The sequence below is a fragment of the Mauremys mutica genome, chromosome 10 (genome assembly GCF_020497125.1).
Source record: "Mauremys mutica isolate MM-2020 ecotype Southern chromosome 10, ASM2049712v1, whole genome shotgun sequence".
In the NCBI taxonomy this organism is placed as follows: Eukaryota; Metazoa; Chordata; order Testudines; family Geoemydidae; genus Mauremys; species Mauremys mutica.
Genome location: NC_059081.1, coordinates 11839343 through 11867300, shown reverse-complemented (window position 1 = coordinate 11867300; position 27958 = coordinate 11839343). Strand labels below are relative to the sequence as shown.

Sequence of the window (27958 nt, the reverse complement as noted above, 5' to 3'; positions counted from 1 at the left end):
CCACTCCTGTAACAAATCCCTAACCTATGTCTGAGTTATTGAAGTCCTCAAATTGTGATTTAAAGACCTCAGAGAATCCTCCAGCAAGTGACCACCCTGCAAAGGAAGGCGAAAAACCTCCAGGGCCTCTACCAATCTTCTCTGGAGGAAAATTCCTTCCTGACCCCAAATATGGCGATCAGTTAAATTCTGAGCATGTGTGCAAGACTCACCAGCCAGCACCCAGGAAAGAATTCTCTGTAGTAACTCAGATCCCACCCCATCTAACATCCCATCACAGACCATTGGGCATATTTACCTGCTAATAATCAAAGATCAATTAATTGCCAAAATTAGGCTATCCCATCATACCATCCCCTCCATAAACTTATCAAGCTTAGTCTTGAAGCCAGATATGTCTTTTGCCCCCACTACTCCCCTAGGAAGGCTGTTCCAGAACTTCACTCCACTAATGGTTAGAAACTTTCATCTAATTTCAAGTCTAAACTTCCTAGTGTTCAGTTTACATCCATTTGTTCTTGTGTCCACATTGGTACTAAGCTTAAATAATTCCTCTCCCTCCCTGATATTTATCCCTCTGATATATTTATAAAGAGCAATCCTATCTCCCCTCAGCCTTCTTTTGGTTAGGCTAAACAAGACAAGCTCTTTCAGTCTCCTTTCAGAAGACAGGTTTTCCATTCCTCGGATCATCCTAGCAGCCCTTCTCTGTACCTGTTCCAGTTTGAATTCATCCGTCTTAAACATGGGAGACCAGAACTGCACACAATATTCCAGATGAGGTCTCACCAGTGCCTTGTATAACGGTCTCACCAATGCCTTATCTTTACTGGAAATACCTCGCCTGATGCATCCCAAAACCACATTAGCTTTTTTAACGGACATATCACATTGGCGGCTCATAGTCATCCTGTGATCAACCAATACTCCGAAGTCCTTCTCCTCCTCTGTTACTTCCAACTGATGTGTCCCCAATTTTTAACCAAAATTCTTGTTATTAATCCCTAAATGCATGACCTTGCACTTATCACTATTAAATTTCATCCTATTACTATTACTCCAGTTTACAAGGTCATCCAGATCTTCCTGTATGATATCCCGGTCCTTCTCTGTGTTAGCAATACCTCCCAGCTTTGTGTCATCTGCAAACTTTATTAGCACATTCCCACTTTTTGTGCCAAGGTCACTAATAAAGAGATTAAATAAGATTGGTCCCAAAACTGATCCCTGAGGAACTCCACTAGTAACCGCCTTCCAGCCTGACAGCTCACCTTTCAGTACAACCCATTGTAGTCTCCCCTTTAACCAGTTCCTTATCCACCTTTCAATTTACATATTGATCCCCATCTTTTCCAATTTAATTAATAATTCCCCATGTGGAACGGTATCAAATGCCTTACTGAAATGGAAGTAAATTAGATCCACTGGGTTTCCTTTGTCTAAAAAATCTGTTACCTTCTCAAAGAAGGAGATCAGGTTGGTTTGGCATGATCTACCTTTTGTAATATCATGTTGTATTTTGTCCCAATTACCATTGGGATGCAGGCTTCCGATAGTTTCTGCAACTTTGACTTGAAGTAATTCCAGGCCTCCTCTGCCTTTAGAGCCACAAGTTCTTCAGTCCAATCCACTTCCCTAACTAATTTCCTTAATTTTTTTAAGTTAACCCTTTTGAAATAAAAAATCCTAGTCACAGATCTATTTTTGTTTATCCTTCCATCTAGTTTAAACTAAATTAGCTCATGATCACTCGAATCAAGGTTGTCGCCTACAACCATTTCTTCTATGAGGTCCTCACTACTCACCAAAACCAAATCTAAAATGGCATCCCCTCTTGTTGGTTCTTCAACTACTTGGTGAAGGAATCCATCAGCTAGCGCATCCAGAAAGATCTGAGCCCTATTATTATTACTAGCATTTGTCCTCCAGTCTATATCTGGGAAGTTAAAGTCTCCCATGATCACACAATTCCCATTAGTGTTTCCTTCATTAAAAACATTAAAGAGGTCTCTATCCATATCAGATCCCGGCGGTCTGTAGCACACCCCACGCACTATCTCAGGGGAGGCTCTAGTAGCTTTCTTTCCCAATGTGATTTTTACCCAGACAGACTCTGTCTTATCACTCCCATCACTTATTTCTTTACAGTCTACCTCATCATTGATATACGATGCTACTCCACCACCTCTGCCTTTATTTCTGTCTTTCCTAAACAGCACATAGCCTTCAATACCTGTACTCCAGTCATGACTACTATTCCACCATGTTTCTGTTATCCCTATAATATCTGGTTGATAAGGTCCAAGATTCAGTGTGTGACCTTCTCCCTCCACCTACTATAAACTCCCATAACATGGCAAGCTCAGGGAACGAAAAGATGTGTGATATCTTGGCTCTCAAATCCAGGCCTCTGAGTTTCCACACACCTATCACATCCTGGACACCACCTGATGTTTGCTGAAATCTGGCTGGCTACGGAGCTAGCAGAACTACAGCCACAGCCAAGGCACCATCCACGGGACCCTTGATTGGAGGATCGCCGGGCTCCACTGATTAGTCCAGCCATGCTATTTAAGCCAGAAGGTGGCAAAGGAAGTTGAGCAATTAGGTGATTCCCTGCTGCTGCACTGGATCCTGCTTGTATCTGCGTCTGGCATGCTGTACCCAACCATGTTTCTGATTCCTGTTTCAGGCTCCTCACTTAGCCCTGCCTATGGTCCTAGTTCCCACTGTGCTCCTGCCTGCTCCTTGTCCCTCTGCTGGTTCCTGCACTAACACCTCAACTCTGACCACCAGAGACTAATCCTGACTCTGACCCTCAGCTTTGACTTCTGACTCCAACTCTGGCTTGACTCTGGACTCTAGCATTTGGTATCTGACCTCAGGTCTGACCCTCAGCTTCGTATTCGCTCATCTCCTGGCTCTGGTGATCAGCAGTTGACTATGGTGCTGATTCTCAATTCTGTTCCCTGACCTGGATGCCTGCTCCACTCACTAGACACCACCACCTCCATCCTGGTCCCTAACAAGATGTTGAGTTCCATGGAGCTGGAGTATGTGTAAGACAAGTGGCAAGAGAGGCCCAGATTCAGCAAAGCAATGAAGCATTACATATGTGCTTTGATGAATAAGGGTGTTTCGTTGTATCAGAGCCTTAGCGGATACTAGCAGGTGGTTTCCTATTTCTCAGGAAAACTGGGGAATCACATTCAGTCTGAGCCAGGGCTGTGATAAAGGTGGAAACATCTGGATTTCCTGGGGAGGAAGAAGAGGGCTCACATTGTTATCACCATAGAACTCTGCCAGCATTGAGTGGTTCATACTTTCACATTCCTCATCATGTGGCACTGGAGCATGAGTAGTAAAACATCACAGAAGCCTTGGTGAAACCCCAGTGATGTGGTGGTAGGGTGGCAAATTTTCAAAATTCATGAGCCACACCCCCTCCAAAAAAATCACAAGATTGGCTCACATGAGATTTTTAAAATAAATTGTGAATTCTTTTCATTTGCCTTCCAGTTTTGAGCTCTTAGGGTTCATGTTTCAAGGTTTTCTCTGCAACCATAAGGGTTAGAAATGTACTACCCGGTATTTAAAAAAAATGAAAGATGAGCTTATCATGTAATAACATGACTCCAGGAGTTGGGGCTTTAAGGAAAAATACTAAATGTTGCAAGACTCATGATAAAAATCATGAGAGTTGGCAACACTGGAGAAGGGAGGTGAACCTGTTGGTGTGACAGCATTGGCTGTCCTGGCTCTGGTTTTTGGTGTAAGATTTCCTGAGAAGTTTTCAAGTCCAATTTCTTTCCCACTTGAAAAACACTGGTGTTTCCTGTGTTACTAATCTAGATGAAATGAGCATGTTCCTTGGTTTGCTTCAAAGACATGCACCACTAAAGATGTCAGCAAGGCAATGAGACAGTGATTACTATTTCACAGAAACTGCAGGGGGAGTTCACATTGAAGGGCTGTCTCATGAGTCCTGTAGACATGTTAAATATCATTTGGTTTGGTCAATTTCTCTATCACAGATTATTTTAAACTAGGCCAGATTTTAGGACTCAGCCCTATGATAGTTTTCCTATCATTAAAATGGTGCTACTTAGCACTGAATCAATGAACTAACCTATTTGTGAAAAATACCACCCTAAACTAGTCCAGTGATTGCCATTATATTAATGGTTCTTTAATTACTGCTAAGGTTAGCATTCCAGCTTATTTTTTTAATTGGAGTGACTGACTGTCAATGACTTTTAGGATGCTAATCAGTCTTACAGCCATGGAACTCACACTAAATTTAATGAAATAACTCTAGGGTTGGACATTAGATGGGTTAAAACACATGAACCAACAATTCTCAATGTCTCCCACATTGACACTTCTCCACACAGCTCCAAATAATCTGGAAACCAATTAAGCATTTAGAATTTCTAAGTTACTGATCATTTTCTTGGTTTTTTAAAACATAAGTAACTTGCAGATAACTTCCAAGGTGATTATCATTGTAGTCTGCGTCTCTTGTGCTACATGAATGAAAAATGAAAACACACATTGAACATTGATAAGTGCTACAAAAATTGCATTTAATGGTGGGAATTAGTTCTTCATCATGAAAGAATTAAAAGAGCCAATATAGTGCAAAGAGCATTCTCACAACGCTTTGTTAAAGCATTTACCCTAAGTTCAGTGCCATTCTTCAGTGCTTAAATATCCTGCACATACCCAGACTAAGCCTAAGTTTATTTCCATTTGTGAGTTAGGACATAAAACTATATATCCACTGCCCCATCCATACCCTGGCAATAATTAGCTCCGATTGGCTCAGTTCAAGATGTACAAAACATTCTAAGCAGGCTCCAAAACCAGTGGTATTTTGTCAGCAAAGTCCACTGTTGAGTGGGAGATCCAAGTTAAGCAGCAGACCAAAAGACAGGTCCCAAGCTGATCATAAATGAATGATAGTTCTAAGGCTTCCTGAGAGGGAGGAGGGCACTGCCTCCTTGCTTAAAATCCTACTAGCTGACCCCGTTACTACAACTCATTGGGAATTATTCAACAAAACAAATGGTTTGTGGAAACATATTGGTTTTGATGAAATTCTGACAAACCATTGGCAGGGTTCTGACAAGGTTTCCTGCCAGCTCGACTAGCAGGCTGCTAGGGAGCACAAGCTTCCAAGCAGACTCACCATATGGACTGCCCTGGGGCTGGGGACAACAGGGCTTCCATGGTCTGCAGCTCTGGAAAGCCCCACTAGGTGGACTGCTCCCAGCTGCTGAGCCAGGAGCTAAGCCCCAACTAGAGCCTGCAGGGAGCCTCAGAACCATGAAAACTCCCTGTCACATACTGTGGCTCCCAAGCTCTGATGCTCCTTGCTCAGCCATGACTCCGAGGACTTCTAGGCTCCCGGATCTCCATCAGTGTGCTAGGGCTCATGGGGAGCCAGGAGCCTAGAAGCTGTGGGAACCATGGCTGAGCCAGGAGCTTCAGAGCTTGGGCTCCCAGGGTCAATTTCATTTAGAATATAAGAACAAAATAAATTTTTGAAGCAAAATGTTTCCATTATTTTGAAACATTTTTTGTGCTTTTCCCTTCCGCAAGACATTTTGAAATTCTGCTGTGCACCCTGAAGTGGAGCACAATTTTTTTTTTAGAATATCAGTATTTCCTTTCCTCGGAAAATTCTGACTTTTGACCAGCTCTAACTATAAAACCTGCCATTTCAGCAAGCATAATGACTGCTTGTTTAAGAATGGAGAAGACACAAGGACCCTAAATAATTTTGTACGCAGTCCAACCATAATTCAGATCAACAGGATTTACAGCATCATTCCAAATGATAAGAGGTTTAAACCCCATGTAGTAACTGTGGTTCTCCACTTCAAGTGCACATGCGTTAGTAGCCTTAAATCTAAAAATCACTCTCCAATATCTGTTTTTGTTTTAGATGAGAAAGTATCTTGAATAGAAACCTTTTCCTTTGTGTTGAGCATGGACAGGATCAATCACTCCTAAATGAAGAAGGGAGTTTATTTCCTGTCTCAGTGAGAGCTTGTGAGAACAGTTCCTCGAAGAGGGATGGAGAAGTTGGGTGGAAAGGAGGAAGGGAGGTAAAGTGTATATGTAAACCGATACTACCAACAAATTATTCATGGATAAATCAGTTTCCTTGTATGCTGAAAATGGGGAAGTCGATCTCCAAATGTGGGGAGGTGGGCAAATTGTTGTAGCTGGTGAACTAAGGAATGAGGAGGATTTAAACCCTTGACCAGCCCATCAGAACTGGTGTTTTGAGGCTGGCTGAGGACTCAGGCCACAAGCATGAGATGATTGTCTCTTCTGGAATCTGTTTCTTCCTGAGTGGTTCTTTGGAACCCAGAGAAGTGTATTGGGCCGGATCTCTGGGAGGTTTGTGACCTACTAAATTCTCTTTTGTTCATAGGAGTGTAAATTCTCAGAGATCGTAAAGTGGCCTTGGAAACTTTCTAAGTGTTCAGGGACTTATCTGTGTTCTCTGAAAACAACTTGCAGACCATCAATGGGGAGGTCCTCTCCAGTGCTGTGGACCTCTGTGAAAGCCAGAAAGTTGGAACCAGGATGCCCTGTGCATAACTACCACCATAGAGATGGAACTGGCAAGGCATCTGCCACATTTAGAGGTGCTTGAGGGATGTCCTGGACAGTAACTGTCCCTCAGCAGTTATGGCCTGAAATTGCTCTTTGTTTCAGTGGAAGGTACTCAATAAAAGCGGTATATTTTGGGTAGTTTGTGTAATTATATTTTGCCATGATTGCCTTGTAATTCATGATCTGAAATTGTAGGGTCACAGATGAGTAGGACTTCTGTCCTAAAACATTCAGGCGCTTCTGTTCTTTGTCATATGGGGTCGATATGGTGTTTTCCTCTCTCATTCACTGTATCCACCACCAGAGAATTAGGAGGAGAGTGGGATAATAAAAATTCAGAGTTCTTGGTGGGGACATAATATTTTTGATTCACCCATTTGCAAGTTGGTGGTATTGTTGGTGGGGTCTGTCAAACTGTCTTTGCTGGATCCAAAAATGCCTCATTGATAAGTAGTGCAGCTCTGGTCAGCGTTGCTGACTGTAGAACGTCCAGCGACTAGTGTTGTGATTCCTTGATCTCTTTGAGTGGAATCTATAGAGCATCTGTCACTAGTTTCATGAGGTCCTGAAACTGCCGGAAATCCCTGGGCATAGATGGTGGTGGAGGCATATCTCTTCTGGAGACGATGAGGAGACAGTGGTTTGAGGGATAGCTTCTTTATTTGCCCTAGCTTCCTGCTCCTTGAAAGTATCCTCCGGATGAGGAATGGGCTGGGGTGGAGTGGACTCTATGTCTCTTGTCCTGGTGGGCAAGACTAGATGCCTTGGAAAATTGTCATCACTAGGCTACCCAGAAGTCCCAGTATGTCCATTATGCGGGGCCTACAAGAGAGAGGGTGGCATCCAAGGCTTCTCCCAGCACCCATTATGTCTTTCCTGAAATTCCCCCCCCCCCCCCCGAGGGTGTCAAAGAGTGGTTTTCTATATGGATGGGTAGGAGAGCCTTGCACTGAGAAAATACAGACAGAAGGGAGGTCTTCATCATCCTTGACATCGTTCAGCAGAAAAGGGTACCAGAGAAGATGAGAGTCCGGTGACTGAATAGGCCTCACTATTGAGAGGCACACAGTACCCCCTGAGAAGTGGAGACTCTGGTTCATCTGTCACCAATAAATCCTTTGAGTACCAAAATTATCGTGGTACTGCCTGGGGAGATGGTACTGACATGATGGTGTGTCTGTCTCTACAGGTAGACTGTACCTAAGATTTAGCATGCTCCAATTGGAATTGGACACTTAGACTTGCATGGTACGCAGGAACTCATAACAGTATGTCACAGCAGCAAAGCTGTAACCAATGGTACTAATCTGGAGGAATGTTTCTCCTTGCCCTCTTTGTCATGTCTGGACTCCACCCAGGTTCAGTTGGAACAGTGACAGATCTTGGAAGTGCTCTGGGACTTTCCAGCCTCACCAGTACCAGAGCAGTCCTTTCCCTTTATAGTATCAAGCCAAGAGGTCAAAGCTTCTGAGTCAACCTATGGGAGACTAAGGTCTTTTAGAAACAGACTCCTTATGAGGGGAGTGTGAACTCCTGGGGCCCTTCAAGGAGGTCTCTGGAGTCTACCCCTTTCTCAGGGAGAGTTGAGCTGAGTTCAAAAGGAGCACTAGATCTGCCTGAAGATTGGTGTACAGGGGGGTTCACCTAAGCTGGCTCTGGAGCAGGGCAAAGTGAATGTTCCATCATTGGTAGACTCAACTTAATCTCTCAGTTCCTCCTCACCCTGGATTTAAGGGCCAGAAACAAGTTACACTTCTGAGGGACATGTGACTTTCCAAGGCTGCAAATGCACTCGGAGTGGCTGTTGCTAACCAGGATGACCTCCTAGCAAGAGATGCACCGTTTGAAGCCCTTTGAAACAGGCATGCTCTTCCTAGGAAGGCAAGCCTCCCCAGAAAGAAGGGAGAGGAACAAAATGAATCCTCTCAACTACTAACCTAACAAACTATCTAAAACCTAAAATCATTAGCAGAAGAAAAAAGCTTGTAGTCAAGGCATGCTCAAGGCAGACACTCTAAAGCTCTATCTCAGCCTGAGATCACTGAGAAGGAAGTGAGGGTGATTTGCCCACAAAGATCTATATAGCCTCAGTGTGGGGCATGAAGATGTGTAGGGCCCATGTGCAGTCCAAACTGACACTGTTAATGAAAATCTCTGATTGAAGGCACATGGGGCACATGCACATCTGAAGTGGAGCATCCATAGAGATACTATTCGAAGAAGAATATATGTTATCAAACCTATGGTTTTCTATAGTGCTCATTACCATAACATCCAAGTATGATCGTAACAACTCTCCCTTTTTTATTTTTATTATAACACTCACTAACATGAGAGATGTGCTTGAGCACAAACCCTAGTTCTCAATACCCTCAAACTCTGGGGAAGGTGGGATCCAACCTTTTCTGTTGTCTTCTATCCATACAGCAAAAAATGATCCAAATGTAATACACTGGCTAATTGCCTGTGATGTGTCCCCTCCAAGTGCCTGGTCAACACAGTGGGGCTAAGTCTGCTACTGCCACCAGCTAATACTACTGCTACCAGCAACTACTACCAGCTTTATCTCCGGTGGTAGTGGCCTGTATTGTGGTGCTGAAGGTCTCTAGTTCTAGCTCCACGGATGATCAGTGGTGGGTTATTACAATGTCACCATCACAGGCACTTAGCCAGTATGTTACAAAAACACCCTCAAATTCTGCTGATGTTTGGGTTCAGATCCACATCTGAATTTCACAGCTCAGTCCAATCTCTAATTATTATTTTAGTCTGAACATCAAGCCAATGAACCCTCCCCATGGCATGCAAATATGAGTGATAGTACTCCTGCTGCAAAAAAACAGAACATGTTTGCTAAAGAAATAGTTCATTAGCAATTACAGAGACCAAAAAAAAAAAAAAACCAAAAAAAACCCTCCACCTCCCAAAAGGCGCCTCTGAACAATTCCTTCTTTTCAGGAATCCTCAGCCCAAGCCATAAGAAATAGACTAAGACTGGTAAGAAGGGGCAGAATAGAATCCCTGCAAATATTACCATGATGATAATGAAGAAAAACAATTAGCCTGAAAGAATATCTTATTTTTTATCTATCTATCTATCTATCTATCTTGGATTTCTGGACTCAGATAGAAAAGAACCACCTATTGAATCAACAACTATACTTCTCCCATCACCTTAGTTTTCCTTGGCAGTCTCCCATCCAAGTATTGACCATGCCTGATACTCCTTAGCTGATTTGATCTGACAAGATTACAACCAGAGATATGTTTCAAATACTAAAAACAAACTCAAGAGTGATTGGAAAAGACCCAACAAAAATATGAGGTAAGGTTTCATAATGAGCTTTGCTCAACATGGTACATAATACTTCACACAAATATTTAGTCTCCGCTGTCTCCTTATGAGCTGGTACACACTTAAGAAATGTTATTATTCTAACAGAATCTTTTGGGTCTTTATTTGAATGAAGGACAGGTAACCAATTATGTGTATAATGAAATGCAAAGAAATCCAGGCAATGCATCTGAAGGGATGACGAGTCTAGAGGAATCAGTATGAAGCCCACAGAAATTCCTTACCAATTAAAGCAAAGCAATCCATCACTTACAGGAGATGTGGCATGCATGCCGGGTTGCCAGTGCCACCTGTCCAGTTTAAAATTGGCTCAACTACAGTAAGTATGAGAGGTTCCACATGGAGGACATTTGAAGCTAAGCAAACATTTAAAACTTCCTTTTCACAAAATAATAATATTTGTATAGGAGTAACAGTCAAAGTCACTTCCTTGAGGTTTATAAAGCTTCTAAATATAAGGTCTTCATCATCACCCATTAAAGTCAGTGCAAAGATTCCCACTGAATTTAATGGGAGTTAAATCAGGCCCATATTCTTTCCAATGCATCTAATATGAATGCACCAGTATTTCCACAAAAAGTTACTGTGTAAACTGTTGGTGGTTGATATGGAAGTTCTAACTGAACTTGAAGGGCCTGATCCTGCAAAGACTTACACCCATGCTTAACTTTATCACCTGAACTTCTAAAGATCTACTCCCTTGGATAAAGTTATATATGTATGTAAGCATTTACAAGATTATGCACTAAAACGCTGACCCTAGAGCCAGATTTAAATGCTTTTTCTATCACTGTTTTACAGATTAAGACCCCGATTATGCAAAATACTTAAGTGCATACTTGACTTTATGCATGTGCTAAAGGGGTATGTCTACACAGCAACTAGACACCTGTGGCTGGCCTGTGCCAGCAGGCTCAGGCTCGTGGGGCCCGGGCTGCGGGGCTGTTTTATTGCTGTGTAGACTTCCAGGCTCAGGCTGGAGCCTGGGATCTAGGACCCTGTGAAGTGGGAGGGTCACAGAGCTCTGGCACCAGCCTGAGCCTGGAAGTCTACACAATCAATGAAACAGCCCAGCAGCCCAAGTTCCCCAAGCCCAAGTTGGATGGCACAGGCCAGTTGCAGGTGTTTAGTTTCTGTGTAGACATAACCTAAGTTGATGCCTATTAAACAAAATTCTCAAGCAAATGCTTAACTTTTAAAGTAAAGAGATCTTATGCATGTGCTTAAGTGCTTTGCTGAATCAGAACCTAAATGTGTAGCTTCATTTTTTTTAGGCCTTAAAATATATTTATTAAAGTATACAAGCTGTGCAATATGCACTAGTCAAGATTTCTGCTGGACCTTTCACTTTTACATTTCTTGGGCTAAGTCCTCAGCTGGTGTAAGTTGTTGTATGTTACAGGGTCCTGCTCATGTTCACCAAAGCAAATCACTTACCTGCACCCCTTTGTGGCTTGGTGCAGGGTTGCTGGGCTCTCTCCTTGATCACCTCCATCTCTGTCATCCATGGCACAGATCTCCAGCCAGGTCACTTAAAAGTTCAACCCCCTTCTGGGGTGTTCAAGGAGAGCTGTAACTGGATGTGCCTTGAGATAGCTTCTCCCAGCTGGCCTCTTCAAAGTCCCTTCACCTGCCTCCCTTTGGGATGTCAGCAAAGTATTTACAAATCACCATAGAATGCAATGAAATTGCACTCTTCTTTCCAGAGAAGCAGGTCCCAGGGCAACTGTCTGTAGCCCCTCATTAAAACTCAGAACTACAAACAAAACATTACTGAAATGCCTCTAGCGCCTCTCCGGGCTTGAGTTTCTCTTGAGCTCCTCTTCAACTCCTGGTTCATCTTGTGAAACACAAGCCCCAGGACTGCCTCCATGAAGCCTGGCCCATTGTTCCTGAGCCCTATCATGGGAGTTAACTCTACTCTTGTGGCTTAGCTTCCCAACCCAACTCAGCTCAGCTCAACTACTCTCTGCCACAGCCAGCCCCCAAACTGTTGGCTTCCTTCTTTAAGTCCTATACCCAACACAGTTGTGGAAGGACAGGGCTAAATAAATAAGCCTCTTGGCCCTTAAAGGAACAGACCATCCTGTTACAGTGTGGCTTCACTGAAGCCAGTTTATACCAGCTGATGATTTGGTCCCTTGGCTGTATTTGTATCGTCTCAGTCTTACATTACCACAGTTTTTCCATTACGTATGTCTATGTATGTGATTCATACAGCATAGTACATTTAGGCTACAGCATATTAAAGTTATTTCAGACAATAGGCCCAACTGTCAACCCACTAGAAAATTAGCTAGATGTGTGATATTAGAAATGGTATTAATGTCACAGCACTTCTTCTAAAACAGTTATCAAGCCACAAGCAGGCAGGAAGTAATGCAGAGTAAAGCAGCAATAATTTCATTATTGCAGATGGGAGTAAATATCATTTCACAATACTGGCAGAGGACATATAAATATGCTTTAATGACATTCAAATATATTGTGTGCCTCTGCCTTTTAGCTTAACTTTGATGAAGCATTGTGCCTCCTACTACTTTTACATGGTTCCCGACTCCTGCATACTTGGAAAGGATTATTTTCTATTCCTTACAGCAGAAACTGGCCTTACCTGAGCATGTATCATTTACAGAAGAGAAACCTACTTGCTACCTAAGTGCAGATTAATTCATTAGTTAGACGGGGAATATAATCCTCAAAAAGACAACAAAGAAAAAAATGTCTCAACAGAAAATTTCTGTTGTAAATAACAGCAAAAAAAATTCAAAGGTCAAATTATAATTGCACCCCCAAAATGAGGGCTTTCCCTCTCAATTTTCATAATCTGAAAAAGACAAAACATTTTTTTTAAAGTTTAAGAACTTGTAAGATTCTGGTGAATGTATAGACTGTTTCTGCTTCTAGCTCAATGTGTGACAGTCAAGTCACTTTAGACAGCTGCCACTGAAAATAAAAAACAGCCAGACAAATGCTTATTGTTTTATATCCAAAATGTGGAATTTCCCTCATGTTGATCAGAGAACCAGAGACACAGTCATGGAATAGTCACAGGTTTAAACTCGGACATCTCATGACGCTTTATACTGAATAACAACTTTTAACCAGAAATACTAACCTTCTGCTGAATTGGTTTCTAGCCCTGATGGATCCCAAAATAGTGCACAAATGTTCAATTGAAGGTCTCCTCTGAAAAGAAATTCCTTAGAGATCAAAATATGTGTCCCCAAGTTCATTGTGCCTTGATGATTTCCACATGAAATGAGCTCAGTTTGTGAGTAAAAATATGTTCTCTAGCCACCAGGCTAGCAAATGCAACCTGGGCTCTGAATGTCAAGACCAATTTTTCTCTGTCATGCATCATTACCAGTGATAAATGTTCTGCAGGGCAAATTAGGCTCTCATTGACACCTGTGCAATCCCCTTGCTGTCAGTGGGCTTCCACAGGTGTAACTGATTACACCTTAGTAAACAGTTCTGTCAATGAGGGCATAAAATCCTTTATCAGCTGTTCCAGTTCTTCAGTACTAATGGCACTTTAACATCATAACAGTATAATGTATGAAGAAGCTATTTTAGGCAACTTTTAGAGGTTTCAAAAGTTGTCATTTTTCTCTCCCTACATTGTACATCTTGCAGGACAAGACAACCTGTTTTGATAGGAAGAGTGATAGAGAGTTAAAGATTCTTTAAAACAGTTTAAAAGTAATTTTTGTTAGAATGTGTGGTGTCTCCCAGATAAAAAGACATTATGGCGTGGTTTAACGGTGTTACTGGTGTTCATTTGGGATGACCTGCATAACTCTCTCCTGGCTCTTCCCCTGGAGTACCACAGCAATTCCAAACCCATGCCGATGAAACCTTCAGACCATGCCACACCATGTCTGAAAGTTGCTGCACAATTAATTTGACTATAGACTTGGTGCACCACTTCAATGTATGAATTTCTGACAGCCAGATTTTTAACGTCCAAAGTTTCTGGAGGGTTGAAGCAATAAGTAAGTAAATAAAAATCAAAAACCTTCTTCTCATCATCTCTCTGTGATGGATTCCTGCTATTTTAGATCATTTATCCCTTGGCATCCTCAGTAATTACAACTGAACATGTTGGTTATTACCTGCTGTGATCTCTGTTAAATAATGGTTGAAATACTCCCTATTGAGACAGCCAAAAATAGTTGCGCTTGCAATACTGATCAGGGAGAATGCTCGAGCATTTGCCGTGGTGCCAAGACAACGAAGTTGAAGCGGTCTTGAAATGCTCTGTATCAAAATTGGCAATAAAAATAAAAAGGAAACCGGTGCAAATGCAAAAAATACTTCGTCAGAACATTCTGACTTTAATTATTTTTGGATCCGTTCAGTTCTGATGTTCATGGAGGAATCGTGAGGTTTGGTAACTAAGTATCCAATGCTGGCAGCAGGAAGCTGGAAATAGGACAGTACATTGTGTTCCCGTTTCAGTAGAAGCGGACTGTGGAGCTGTTTCCTCACAGTTAGAAGTGAACAGACTGCGAAGCAATAGCTGCTGAATTTGGGAACAGTTCTCACACAGGAAGAAGTACACAATCATTTGGTTAATGACTGCCCTCATGCACCAAAAGGTTACAAGTGTGCTGAATGCTCCCTTTCAAATATGATAGGAAGTAGCCAAATTGTACAACAACATTTTAGGACATGTTAAATTAAGCCAGGAAAGTAATCTAGCGCAAGGATGTCCCATCTAACTGTAATAAGAGGGCCAGCAATGCTTATGGTTAGTACTTTGTGTTCCCATGCACAAGATCTGGTTCATTTGTGAATGAAGTAGAAATGGCATGCTCAGCCCCATCATGGAAAGCATACCTGGCATCATCCCTCCAGTGGCCCTTCTAACTAATTCAGGATGCTAGAAGGCACTGAAGCAAAGACGGTTTTCTGTTTAAAATACCAATCTAGGACTCAGGAGACTTGAGTTCAATTCCTAGCTCTAAACAGACTTGTGTGTGAAATGAGGCCAGGTCACTTAACCTCTGTAAGCCTCAGTTCCCAACCTTCTATTTGTCTGTTGCATCCCTCATATATTCTGCTTCTATGTCATATCTCTTGTACATTCTGCTTCTGTGTTGCTGGTCCAAATCCAATCTGGATCAACAGTGGTCAAACACTCATGGGTGTTTGGCCTGCTCAGTGGCCAGCTGTCCATACAATAAAAATCAACACCACCATTAGTACCAATTTCAGTCTTGTCAGCAATCTCAGTAGAGTCAAAATGCTGACTTGCCCATGGAAACTGAACTCCCATCACAACCACAATGGTGTGATGGTAAAGTAGTGTGGAAGGAAGGTTGCACCATCACTGCCCATCCTGCAGCTATTCTGGGCATAAACAGGACTGTAAAACCAGCACTAAATGTATTCAGCAGCAGCAGCAGTAAAGGCACTGAGAGGCTCCAAAGGAGGTCTTGTTCCATTTTTCTAAGCTAAAGAAATGGTGGCTGCACGGAGGGGTGGGCAGAGAAAGCAATAAGAGTAAAATAAATGAGGAAGACAAAGATTTTGGTGCAGATTTACCAGTGCCCTCCACTGCTTTGCAGCACACACAAGGCAGCCACAAAAGTAGTTTAACTAGATGACTAAACTGAGTTTGCACTTGCTTTCATAGAATATCGGCGTTGGAAGGGACCTCAGGAGGTCATCTAGTCCAACGCCCTGCTCAAAGAAGGACCAATCCCCAACTAAATCATCCTAGTAAGGGCTTTGTCAAGCCTGACCTTAAAAACGTCTAAGGAAGGACATTCCACCACATCCCTGGTTAATCCATTCCAGTGCTTTACCACCCTCCTAGTGAAAAAGTTTTTCCTAATATCCCACTTAAACTTCCCCCACTGGAACTTGAGACCATTACTCCTTGTGCTGCCATCTGGTACTACTGAGAACTGTCTAGATTCATCCTCTTTGTAACCCCCTTTCAGGTAGTTGGAGCAGCACAAACCAGCCAGATCATATGGATGATCTGTCCCACTTTTATTATATTCATCCCCCAACTTCCTTTTGGTAGAGAAAGGGGAGGGATAGCTCAGTGGTTTGAGCATTAGCCTGCTAAACCCAAGGTTGTGAGCTCAATCCTTGAGAAAGCCATTTAGGGAACTGGGGTAAAAAACTATCTGGCAATAGGTCCTACTTTGAGCAGGGGGCTGGACTAGATGACCTCCTGAGGCCCCTTCCAACCCTGATATTCTATGAACTGTTTATAACATTAATGATGCACAGATTCCAAGGCCACAAGTAATCATCTAGTCTGACTTTCTGCATAAAACAGGCAAGAGAACTTCTCCAAAATAATTCCTAAAGCAGATTTTTTTAGAAAAATATCCAGTATTGACTTAAAAGTTGTCAGTGATGGAGAATCTACCACAACACATGGTAAATTGTTTTCAACTTTGTGAAATTGCCCCTTTTAAAGCACAAGGGTGTCTGTATATATTATATATATACATATATATTACTGGTCTGTGTTTTATTCTGTTTGCATATTATAAATGGGATCAAGTCATGATCAGTTGTACTTAAGTTACCATTAGTTTTTAGTTCTGCAATCAGTTCTTCTTTATCTGTCAAGAATAAGTCTAATATAGAGTTCCCTTGTGCAGGACGCAACACTTTTTGAGTTAGGAAATTGTCATCTGTAATATTTAGAAATTCCAGGGATATTGTAGTACTGGCAGCATGAGTCCTTCAGCATATAGCACTCGAATATAATTGCCCCATGATCACACATTTTTAAAACCTATATATGATAGATAAGTGTGTAAGAAATTGGTCATCATGTTCCCTCGTGTGATGACCAAGGGAACATCAACTAATACCCCAGTTGATCTTTATCTATTAGGATACTGATGCATAAGTATTCAAGATCGTGTCTTCCAAGTTATCAGCAACTTGGAACACATATTTTTGACACAGAGTGCCACTCCCCCCATAAACACACTTTTACCCCCTCAATCCTTCTGAAATAGGTTATACCCATTGATTTTAACGTTCTAATTGCATGAATCATCCCAAATCATCCCACCAGGTTTCAGTACTACCAACTAGATCAAATTTATACTCATAAATGAACAATTCCAATTCCTCTTATTTGTTACCCAGGCATTGGTTCACTGGAGTAAGGGCAATTAAAGAATTTCACCTCTTCATGTCCTTTGGTTCCTTGATTAATTTTGTATTCAATATATTGATTCTGTGTTAAATGACTGCTAATATCTTCCCTCTTTTTATCATCCCCTTTTGTTATTGGTTTAATACCCTCCTGACTACTCTAGCCAGCCTGCTCCTGAGTAGATGGCTCCCCTTCGAGTAAGGAGGAGGCCATAGAAGCTATAAAGCCCCCTTACCTCTTAGAACGTGGACCAATGTTCCACAAAAACAAACCCATCCACTTTTATCTAGCCATCAGTTCATTTCCAGAATCTTCTACCCTCTGCCTTCCTTCACTCTCAGGACAGGAAGTATCTCAGAGAAGATTGCTGAGATATTCTTCTTTTTCAGTTCACTTTCAAAACTCTGAAGTCAACTATTATATGTGAGATATCTTGCCATGCAGTGTCATTAGTGCAGATATAAATCATCACCAGTGGATCCTTGTTTGTCAACTTCAAAAGCCTATCCAATCTTAGAGTTATGTATCATGTCTTAGCTTCAGGAAAGAAACTAGGAACAACCATAATGACCTCCTGATCTAGCAAAACCCACTCTCACCTAGAAATACTGTAGCATTTAAAGAACAGGGTCTCATTAAGCATGAACACTGGTGGTCAAAGTAATGAATAGTCCCTAGAAAGCCACACATGATTGCTGTTTGCTCTAGCAACTCTTCCTCCTACATTGGGGGCACCCAAATTGAGGATGGCACTAGCAACCTGCCAGGAGCCTGAGTCCCACCTACTTTGTATAAAATGGAGCAGAGGACAGTTGTCGTGTATCTTTAATTCAGAGGTGTTGCCTGCAAAGACTTCAAGTCTCAGAATGCAGCATCCTGAACTAAGATCTACATGGGATTCACCTTTATATTAAAGATGAGGACATCTGCAGGCCACATCTGCTTATGCCATGCCATCTAGCCTAGAATAGACTACGTGCTAAATACCTTCAGATGGGATTGAACACCTACCTCTTCACATCCAATAACTCTCAACTGTCTGTCATTCCATGGGACATCTTAGATTTTGCATAATTTAGCTGCTACTCAGCAGGCTGCAATTCTCTCTGACACATGATGTCACTCATTCAATGCCCACAGTATCACCTCAGCTAATCACCTTGTTACACCATCCCCTGGTTATGAGTAACCTTTGCTTTTTGTAGGCAAACATAATTACTTTAAAACAAAACAAAATAAGCTCTTCTGAAGCTTCTAAAGCCACCACACTTTAGAAAAATCCCAGATGTGCTCAGAACACCAAAGTGCTATGTTTAATTGCTGCCAGTTCACCTAATAGGGGCCCCCTCCACAAGGGAAAACACCACTACATTTCAAGCAAAGGTGCACTTGGCAGGGAGTATTTAAATTATTTTAAAATCAGAAAATACAGAGAAAGCACAAATGTTAAGAAACTCTGAAAACTAATGAAAAACTGTGCTGTCCCAATAGAGAAAGCCATGAGCTATTGTTACATTCATTCAATTCTCACCTGCCTTATTAGATCCTCCCCTACTCCAAGATGTGTGAAGTAATTAAGCAAAAGTGATTAGGCCTTGGTAGAACTTGCATTCTGGTTTACAATGGCAAATATGCAGATTTCTAAAACTGGATTTACAGTTTCCATTTCTGAAGCAAAGTTTAAATCTTGCCCTGCTTTGTTTATTATTATGGGAACATGCAGAGGTCTCAATCAGGATCAGGATCAGGACCCCATTGTTACAGGTGCTGACAAAACACATAGCTCCCTACAGACCAGGCCATTCATAATTTGTTATAATCAAGGATGATCCGGACAGTGCTGCCAAACCTGCAGCAGTGAAGTGAATCCAGGTCACGGTGCCCAAGCCAAAGCTACTGTGATCCTTACTGACCATGCTCTAGTGTGAGAGAAATAGTTCCTTTGTGCTGACACAACTTTGTGTTGATAACTTGAGCCCTAGGGACATCCTGGACTACTTTGTGACTGTGAGTGAGGTACATCACTCTGGTTTAGCAGGAAATCTTGATTCACTCTTCTCATAATAATCTCTGCAAACACATGTATGCATGCACATAGATAGCAGTTCTGCATTTCTTCAGTTCTGGATTATTTATCTAGTCTTCTGCTCTATTGCCCTCCCCAGCTGGCATCACATAGGAATGCAGAGTGTGGGTAGGAGTGAAAGTCACACACTGAATCTTGGTGACAGGTTTCAGAGTGGTAGCCATGTTAGTCTGTATCAGCAAAAAGACTGAGGAGTACTTGTGGCACCTTAGAGACTAAAATTTATTTGAGCAGTTTCTTGTTGGAGTCTGCAGAATTGGAATTAATTTGCAGACTGGACACCATTAAATTAGGCTTGTATAAAGACTGGGAGTGGATGGGTCATTACACAAAGTAAAACCTATTTCCCCATGCTAATTTTTCCCCCTACTGTTACTCACACCTTCTTGTCAACTGTTGGAAATGGGCCATCCTGATTATCGCTACAAAAGTGTTTTTTCTCCTGCTGCTAATAGCCCACCTTAATGGATGACTCTTGTTATAGTGAGTATGGCAACACCCATGTTTTCATGTCCTCTGTGTATATATATCTTCCTACTGTATTTTCCACTGCAGGGATCCGATGAAGTTGGTTTTAGCCCATAAAAGCTTGTGCTCAAATACATTAGTTTGTCTCTAAGGTGCCACAAGTACTCCTCGTTCTTTTTACTGAATCTTGGGTTTTTCAGTCAGAAGCCCTCCATCTACTGACTACGTGAAGGGCCTTAAATTTACTGATTACAGTAACATTTTGTACGTTCAGAGTCTTTGGAAAGACTCTCGTTGGGGTGTTCACTTACAGTACTATGGTGATAGGGTGGTCAACTTTCTAATTTGTAAAAAACAGACACCGAGTGCCAGAACCTCTTCATCTGAGGCCGTGCCCCTTTCTCCACCTCTTTCCCTCGAGGCCCCACTTCCCGCCCCTCTTCCCCCCCACACCATTGCTCCCTGCTCTCTCTACCACCATCCCCTTGCCAGCTGAGCAGGGCTCTGGATGGGGGGTAGGCAGGACATTGGAGAGAGAGCTGTGGGTGGGTAACTGGGGCAAGACAGGGGAGGGAGAGCCAGGCTCCCGGGGTGGGGGGTTGACTGGGGCAGGGTTGGGGGAGGGAGCGCTGCACTCCGGGGATGAAGGGATGAGTGGGGCAGGACGAGGCAGAGAGAGCTGCACTCGGGGCAGGGCGGGAGGAGCCACCCGTATCTCTCTCCCTAGGGTTGTCCCTGAGTGGTCCTCCAGGCTTCAGCAGCTACTGCTGTTCTTCCTGCCTCCTGGTGGCGGAGGCCAGTTACTGCAGGTAACTGGACTTTTAGTGTCTGGTCAACAGTGCTTTCTGGTCGAAAACCAGACACCTGGCAACCCTATATGGTGACGATGGTACAAGTGCTTAGAGTTAAAATATCCTGCATACCAAGTACTGTATTCCAGTATGATATTACTATACTTCATTGAATTCTAAATCCTTTAACAATTTAGTCCATACTGTAATCGCATTACTGCTATTACTTTTAACAATTTAACACAAAAGTTCATAAAAAAATTCCTGCATCAATGAATCCTAGCACTATATTAGTAAAATACCATATTAACCATTCCAGCAGGCATGTATATTTCTTCTCAGCATACAGCAGCTTTAATGAAAGATCAATGCACTCCTCAGAAGTCCCTCACTCCTCCCTACCTCTTCTAATATGCATATGGTCTCCCTCCAACTTCTAATTCTCGCCTAACCCTTCCCAGGAACCATTCGCTCCCTTGCCTGCTCACCTTACCTCTAATAGCAACCCATCTCCCTAGTCAGCTTTCAAATGGTTTTCTCACAGGCCTGTCACACGTGTTCCCAAAAGATTCACCACCCCCTGCTGGTGTCCAGCTCAACATTTCAACCTAACCCTGGCAGCAAGCAGGCAGATTGTATGAAGAACAGGCACTGATAAGTGAATGTTTCCAGCAGCAGGGTGGCGAGACAGGTTTAGCCTCCCCTGGGGTAACTGTGCCATCATGCCCCTACTCCTCACAATGAGAAGTATTCCTCCCTGAGCTGTAATGTACCAAAAAGTTGCCTATCCCCTGGTAGGGTGACCAGATGTCCCAATTTTATAGGGACAGTCCTGATTTTGGGGTCTTTTTCTTATATAGGTTCCTAATGCCCCCTACTCCCATCCTGATTTTTTACACTTGCTGTTTGGTCACCCTATCCCCTGGTGTTATGCCCTTAGGAACTAGACAGTGTAGTAAGAGTTAATATGTAATCATGAAAAAATCACTTATATGGATTCTGCCATTTCAAATAAACCTACTGTAGATCTTTTTCAAAATCTCTTGATACTCTGCTGAGAGAAGGAAAAATAAATATGACTCTGGGAAGGAAAGATGCCACAAGGGATCTTACCGTTGCCATAGGTGCTGGAACTAGTGGTTCTGGGGATCTTGCTGCACCCCCTGACTTGAAGTGGATTCCATTATATACAGGGTTTACAGTTTGGTTCAATGGCTGTAAGCACCCCCACTACAAAAACTGTTCCAGTGTCCCTGACCGTTGCTGATCTTTTTAATCTTTCTCATGCTGTTATTCCAGAAAGCCTGAGAGGATCCATTTCTAGGAAATGCTTCTCTGCACAAAAGCATCGACTGCAGTTTTCTAAGGGACGTTTACTATTGCTCTTCTTAATGGACTGTAATAAAATAAACTGCCTTCTATTAGCAAGAAGGATCATGTCATCAGCTCTGTAATGTCATTTTATTACAGCACATGCAGCATCAGTATTTTTAAGTGCAGTATAAAAGGAAGTAATACTGGAAACAGTTAATATAGAAATGTATCATACTCCTGGTCATGAATGCACAAATAGGCATTCCAAAGAAAAAGAAAAAGACAGCAAGGTTGTATTATTTACATTTGCATTGCAATGGAGTAGTGCCCTTTTTCCTAATCTAGAGGGTACATTGCAGTCATGTTTGCTGCTATTCACTAAATGTTTAACATTGGAGAGACAAAGTAGAGCCCATAAGCATTCTTTTCTCTAGAGGGGAATGATCCATTCATGTGCTGCCATACTTAGACACCATGGTGATCAGTATGGTATAAATACTCAGCTTTGATAGCTACTGAACAACCACAACAACTATTGACTTCAGTGGGAATTGAAGGTTCTCAGCATCTCTGAAGAGTCACTCAGCACCTCATTAGGTCCGACTCTGTACCAGGAAATATGAAACTTCTTCTGGAGCTTCAGAATAATTCCACACTTAGGGCTTTTCCTGTTCTTTCTGAAATCAATGAGTTTTTCCACTGGTTTCCATGGGAGCAGGAACAAAAAAAAAAAAGGTAATAATTGGAGATATACCAATCTCCTAGAACTGGAAGGGACCCTGAAAGGTTATTGAGTCCAGCCCCCTACCTTCACTAACAGGACCAATTTTTGCCCCAGATCCCTAAGTGGCTTCCTCAAGGATTGAACTCACAACCCTGGGTTTAGCAGGCCAATGCTCAAACCACTGAGCTATCCCTCCATGAATTGCACACAGTCAACTATTGACCTTTAACCCAAGTTACCGTCTTTATGGGATGAATTTTAAGCACCAAAATAAGTAGCCAGATTTTCAAAAAGAGTTCATCTTGCTCCATTGAAAATCTGCTGCTTTATTTAGGTGACTAAATGGAGGTTGATTTCCTTTGAAAATCCACTCCCAATTGTGGGTTCTGAGATTTTGATAATCTGGTCCTGCATTGTTTTAAAGTATTGCCCTATGTGTCTCTATCTTACTAGAATCCTTGATATTAGCTCTATGGTCAACTGGGCATAACAATACTAGCGAGCAGGATTTTTCTGCCTACCAGACTTGGAGCAGGGAAATGCCAGCTCAAGCCATGCTTTGTGCCACTTTAGCATATAGTACTTAACATATCCCAGCCACTAGAATTTCCACAAACAGAAAGCTGAGGCTCACAATCCAGCCACTAATGAAATTCACCCACTATGTCTCTGTATGGGTGGCATTCATTGGCAGTGTCACATGTCTCCACTTACCCCACCTCCAATATCTTTCACTGACCACTGTCAAGTCCTGTGGTCATCTGCCTCAGGTGTCAGACTGATCCTCTGGTCCAGTAGCCAGTTAGCCATATCCCTCTCTGAGGTAACAGAATTTGAAGGATGGCATCGAGTTCCTCACCCTCGAGAGGGAGGGGAAGACCTGTCTGTTTAGCAACTGCAACTGCTGCAGGTGTTCAATCCCAGACATTGAGTTTGCAAAGTATTTGCAAAGTTTATAAACCCCCTCTGGGTTTCCCAATGTGAGAGAGAGGTGTCTTTAAGAGAGGGTTTTCGTGTCCTCAGTAACAAGATGGTAGGTAGGGGAGCCTGGGCCCTCCCGCTCCACCAGGCTCCAACCCACGGAAGCAATGTCCAACACCTCTTGGCTACTTCCTACACTTCCTACCCCTCCGAGATCTTACATTGTAAACACAGTAGCAAAGAAAAGGAGACCAACTAAATCATCAGCCCCTCTGGGCTCAGCAGGCAGGCCCTTTCTCCCAGGGAAAGGTTTATGTAGCATCCTTCAGGAGCTCTCAGGGTAGGTCTCTCTCCCTGCCATTTCAGGCCCCAACTGAGCTGTCTGGCTCCCTTTTAAGCTCCATCTCCAGCTGGAGCACGCTCTGCAGGTGAGGATAGACAGGGCCACCTGGGTCCAAAGTTGCTCCGGAACCCCATCACTTCCAGTGTGGAGTTTATATCCCCCCTCATGTTCCTAGGGCTGCCACATTTTGGAGTTTAGCCTTTGCAAAAGCCTTTCAAATACACTGAGGGGGCTGGAGGGATATGTGCTGAGTCACGTCTCATGCCTTGTCTCCCACTAGTGGCTGGCCCCAGTGGTTATTACAGCATGCTACTTACAGTGAAGGGAGCTCTTAGCTCAAGTGGTACTGGGTTCAATCCCAGCTGATGACCATGTTGTCTGTATGTTAGTGGCCAATATTTATTGCATCACAGTAATTGTTTCCCATGCAGATATATAGAGACAGTAAAGAAGAAATGGGACCACCCCATAATAATCAGGAAATTCCTACACATTTGGAGTGGAAGCCAGCCCTAAAGTATTTCCAGAAGGGTTGGCGAGTACGCAACCTGATAAAGACACAATATTTTTTGTCTTTTTGGTCTGTGTATGCTTGTCTGATATTTTTTCTCCTCCTTGTCCAAAAATCAACCAGCCAATTAACATTGCTCAGATATTTCAAATAGCTGGATCTATGTTGACTGTGGTTTTTGTTTTAAACAATATTCTATTTAGATCCAAACTGCATTTTTCATATGTTACTTATGGTTAAAATATTTATCCAGTAAAAACACAGCTAGCTAGTTTTGGTTCAAAGATGTACATATATAGTTGGTAAGGAATTAATTTGTTGGACAATGAGCATCAGAGACTGTACTGGAGGCTGCAATGTGTTATTTATCAGCAGATCATTAGAGTCAGGATTGCACAGTATGTGAATTTCCTCACATTGCTCTGCCAATGCTCCCCACATGGTTGACCTGACTGAATCACTGTCTGGTGACTTGAGCCGCAAGAAGATTTCAGTCGCCATCTGTAGATTCAATCTCGGTGCACTGCTTTTGCTCTATGTGATATCCTAACTGTTGTCCTCCCTCTGCCCCAGCATGGAAAAAACAAATAATTGACTTGAGAACTAAGTTTCTCTACAGACAGCTGCGCTCCTTCTCCAAGCAATTCCAGTGACAGAAGCCCTGAGTGGGACTGCCACCCCCTTCTTTTCTTCCACCAAATGTGTGAGCTACTCAGCAGATGACGACTTTACAGACCGTCTGGTTCCAGCCTGGAGCTTCTACTCACTCAATAGGAGAAAAAAAAAGCAGTCATATTTCTTACAGGTATCTAGTAAACTTTTTTGGACACTGAAAGGAGCTCAACTGGATTGACTCAGTCTCCATAGGGTTAATAACCCCATCCTGAGGAACTGCAGTTGATTTCTTCATAAGGAAAATAGTAATGCTGAAAGGTGGACTATCACAGAAGTCTTTTGCTTTGAACAATTTAAGTGACTATCCAGTGATTTTAATTTAAAAATATCCTTACAAGCAATGACAAAAGTGAATCACCTTGCTTTGAAGGGAACAACAATGGTATCCAAAAACTGAGAGATTCAAAAAGTAACCTATCCTAAAAATTAGGTAGTTTCCCGCTCCCCATCCCTTCTTGATAAAAACATCTGTCAGGCAAATGAGGGCACTTTATTAGCCCTGTTAGTCAGAGGTGTGTGTGAAGAATAGAAAGTTGTTCTCCACACTTTCACTATTAGAGCTGGTTTTTTAAAATATCAGCCAAGCAACATACAGAGATATTAAAAAGGTCTTTGTTTATATTCTGCTTCTTACATAGTAGGTTGAACTTGCACAGTGTATCAGAGTCATTATTCAGTGATGATCAAATAAGTGAATGACACATCCAGGTTACAAGGAAACAGTAACATACCTCCTCGGAGGTAAAGAGAACCCAGTCCCTGCTGCAGGACCTTCTTGCCTACTGCTACCACACCTATCAGGAGAGGGCAGAATTCACTAGGCTAATGGAGGGACCAGGACCCTTTAAACTTAAACACACTGTCACAGAGCATTAGGAGCAGTGGCTGTTTATATGATGGACTCTGCACATCTAGGATGGAGTTTAAGCATCTGTGCAGTATGGCATCTGGTTAATATTAGAATAAAAAAGTCACAGCAAACTGACCCTCCCTCTTTAAGAGAATACAAGGCTTTCCTCTGTTGCAGTCCAAAATAAGATAGAGAAGGCAAGGCTAACTTTTCAGCCAGGTCACACAGTGCTTGAATTAAGGTTTGGTGCTTAGTTACTAAAATGACAGATGCATATTAATTTCCCAAAATAGGTAATGCCACCTTTATTAAACAAGAATTGCTTCAGACTGCATGGGTCTGTGATGCAGCATATCTCCACCCCAGTCAGGAAGGAGTTAAAGAGCTCCTCTGGGCACAATAAGCCTTAAACCAGTGCACTTGTGTGGCCTATCAAGCCTGGAGAGGGGCAGGTCCATACAAGGGAGGATCCTTATGTAACAGTAACAGACCCCAGTTGTGGGGATTGAACCTAGGACCTCTGGAGCTTAGGGCATGAACCTCTACCTCATGAGCTAAAACCCAACTGGCTGTTAGCCAAGGCTGTAGAGCAGACTCATTTTATCTCTCTAAGTAGTCTCGGTGCCACTAGATGAGCCAGAACACCACACCCAGAAGGTGTGTGGGTTACACTTACTCAGTGCAGCGCAGCACTCTGAAGGAGCAGGACTACAACTCAGAGATCCCTGGCCCCTGGAAGCAGGGATTGCTGACAGGGGAAACGGCCTGAGAGCCTTGACTGTGAAAGCCCTCTCAGAAAGAAGGGCTAGTACTTCTCTCTATATATCTTTTTTTTTTTTTTTAGGTGGGAGGGTCTTTCCAAAGGTCTAGACCTCTGCTTTTTGTGGGCTGTGGAAACACACTGACTTTTTGTTTGGACTACTTTAATTCCCCCTACAAGGGAGCAGATGCCCTGAACAGGATAGTTAGAGGGCTGTGCCCACCCTCTCCCCAAGAGGGTGCTAGAGAGGCACAGCCTACTTCAGGGCCTAGAAAAGCTGAGTAAGTCTCTGAGTCCCTGTTTAATGTACACTAATACAGAACCCTAAAGGAATCAGCTGCAAGCAAGACTTACCATCAATCTAAACATCTGCAGATCCCCACCCATGTTAAAATACAGACACTAATGGCTATTTAGGGAAGGGTTCTAGCCTGCTCCCTGTCAGAAACTCTGTGGAGTCCCTTCTCCCATCACCACACCCAAAAAGCACACCATTACTGGTGAGCTCAGAGAATGTCTGACAAACCCAACCTGAAACGCACTCTAGCAGCTGTGCGCAGGGACTGGCGGTATAGGGGCTCTTCTAGGTCAGTATTCTGACATGAAGATGTTTGTGAATGGTAAGGCAACATCATAATGCCAATATTCAAAAGACAGTAACCATGATGTGCATATTCAGGATGGGTAGATCTGACTTGGTCATGACTGGCTGAGAGAGCCCCAGATATATGCTGGCTTGCCAAATGCAGGCTCTCAGCTGGGCACCTGCCAGTAATATATGCAAAGAACCTAATTTGTCATGAACAAATAGGTTTGTATTGTGCTCTCTCTCCACTCTTCCTGACAGTTCCTTTTTTATGAGCTAGCAAGGGACTGAAATTTTGGATGCTTGCAAATTTTCCTTTAATGCTTAAATATGGCACTGGGCAATAAGAAGTATTGAAGGAAGCTCTATTTGAAAGTCATAGAATCACAGGACTGGAAGGGACCTCGAGAAGTCATCTAGTCCAGTCCCCTGCCTCATGACAGGACTAAGTATTATCTAGACCATCCCTGACAGATGTTTGTCTAACCTGCTCTTAAAAATCTCCAATGATGGAGGTTCCACAACCTCCCTAGGCAATTTATTCCAGTGTTTAACCACCCTGACAGTTAGGAAGTTTTTTCTAATGGCCAACCTAAACCGCCCTTACTGCAATTTAAGCCTATTGTCTCTTGTCCTATCCTCACAAGTTAACAAGAACAATTTTTCTTCCTTCTCCTTGCAACAACCTTTTATATACTTGAAAATACAGACACCGATGGCTATTTAGGGAGGGGTTCTAGCCTGCTCCGTCTTTTCTTCTCCAGATTAAACAAACCCAGTTTTTTCAAACTTCCCTCAGAAGT

General features: G+C 42.7%; 1 protein-coding gene across 8 annotated transcripts in view; it reads right to left on the bottom strand.

The window, feature by feature from the left end:
- The window catches only part of KALRN (kalirin RhoGEF kinase), a 743024-nt gene that overhangs the window by 396102 nt on the left and 318964 nt on the right, over positions 1-27958 (bottom strand). Inside the window, exon 1 of one of the 8 annotated variants that reach the window (XM_045032056.1) lies at positions 13104-13253. The exons of 6 other annotated variants lie outside the window; for them this stretch is intronic. The gene's annotated coding sequence lies outside the window, so the exon portion shown is untranslated. Of the gene's footprint in view, positions 1-11422; positions 11441-13103; positions 13254-27958 lie in introns of those variants that run through there. One more of the 8 variants, XM_045032057.1, reaches the window with a different exon arrangement.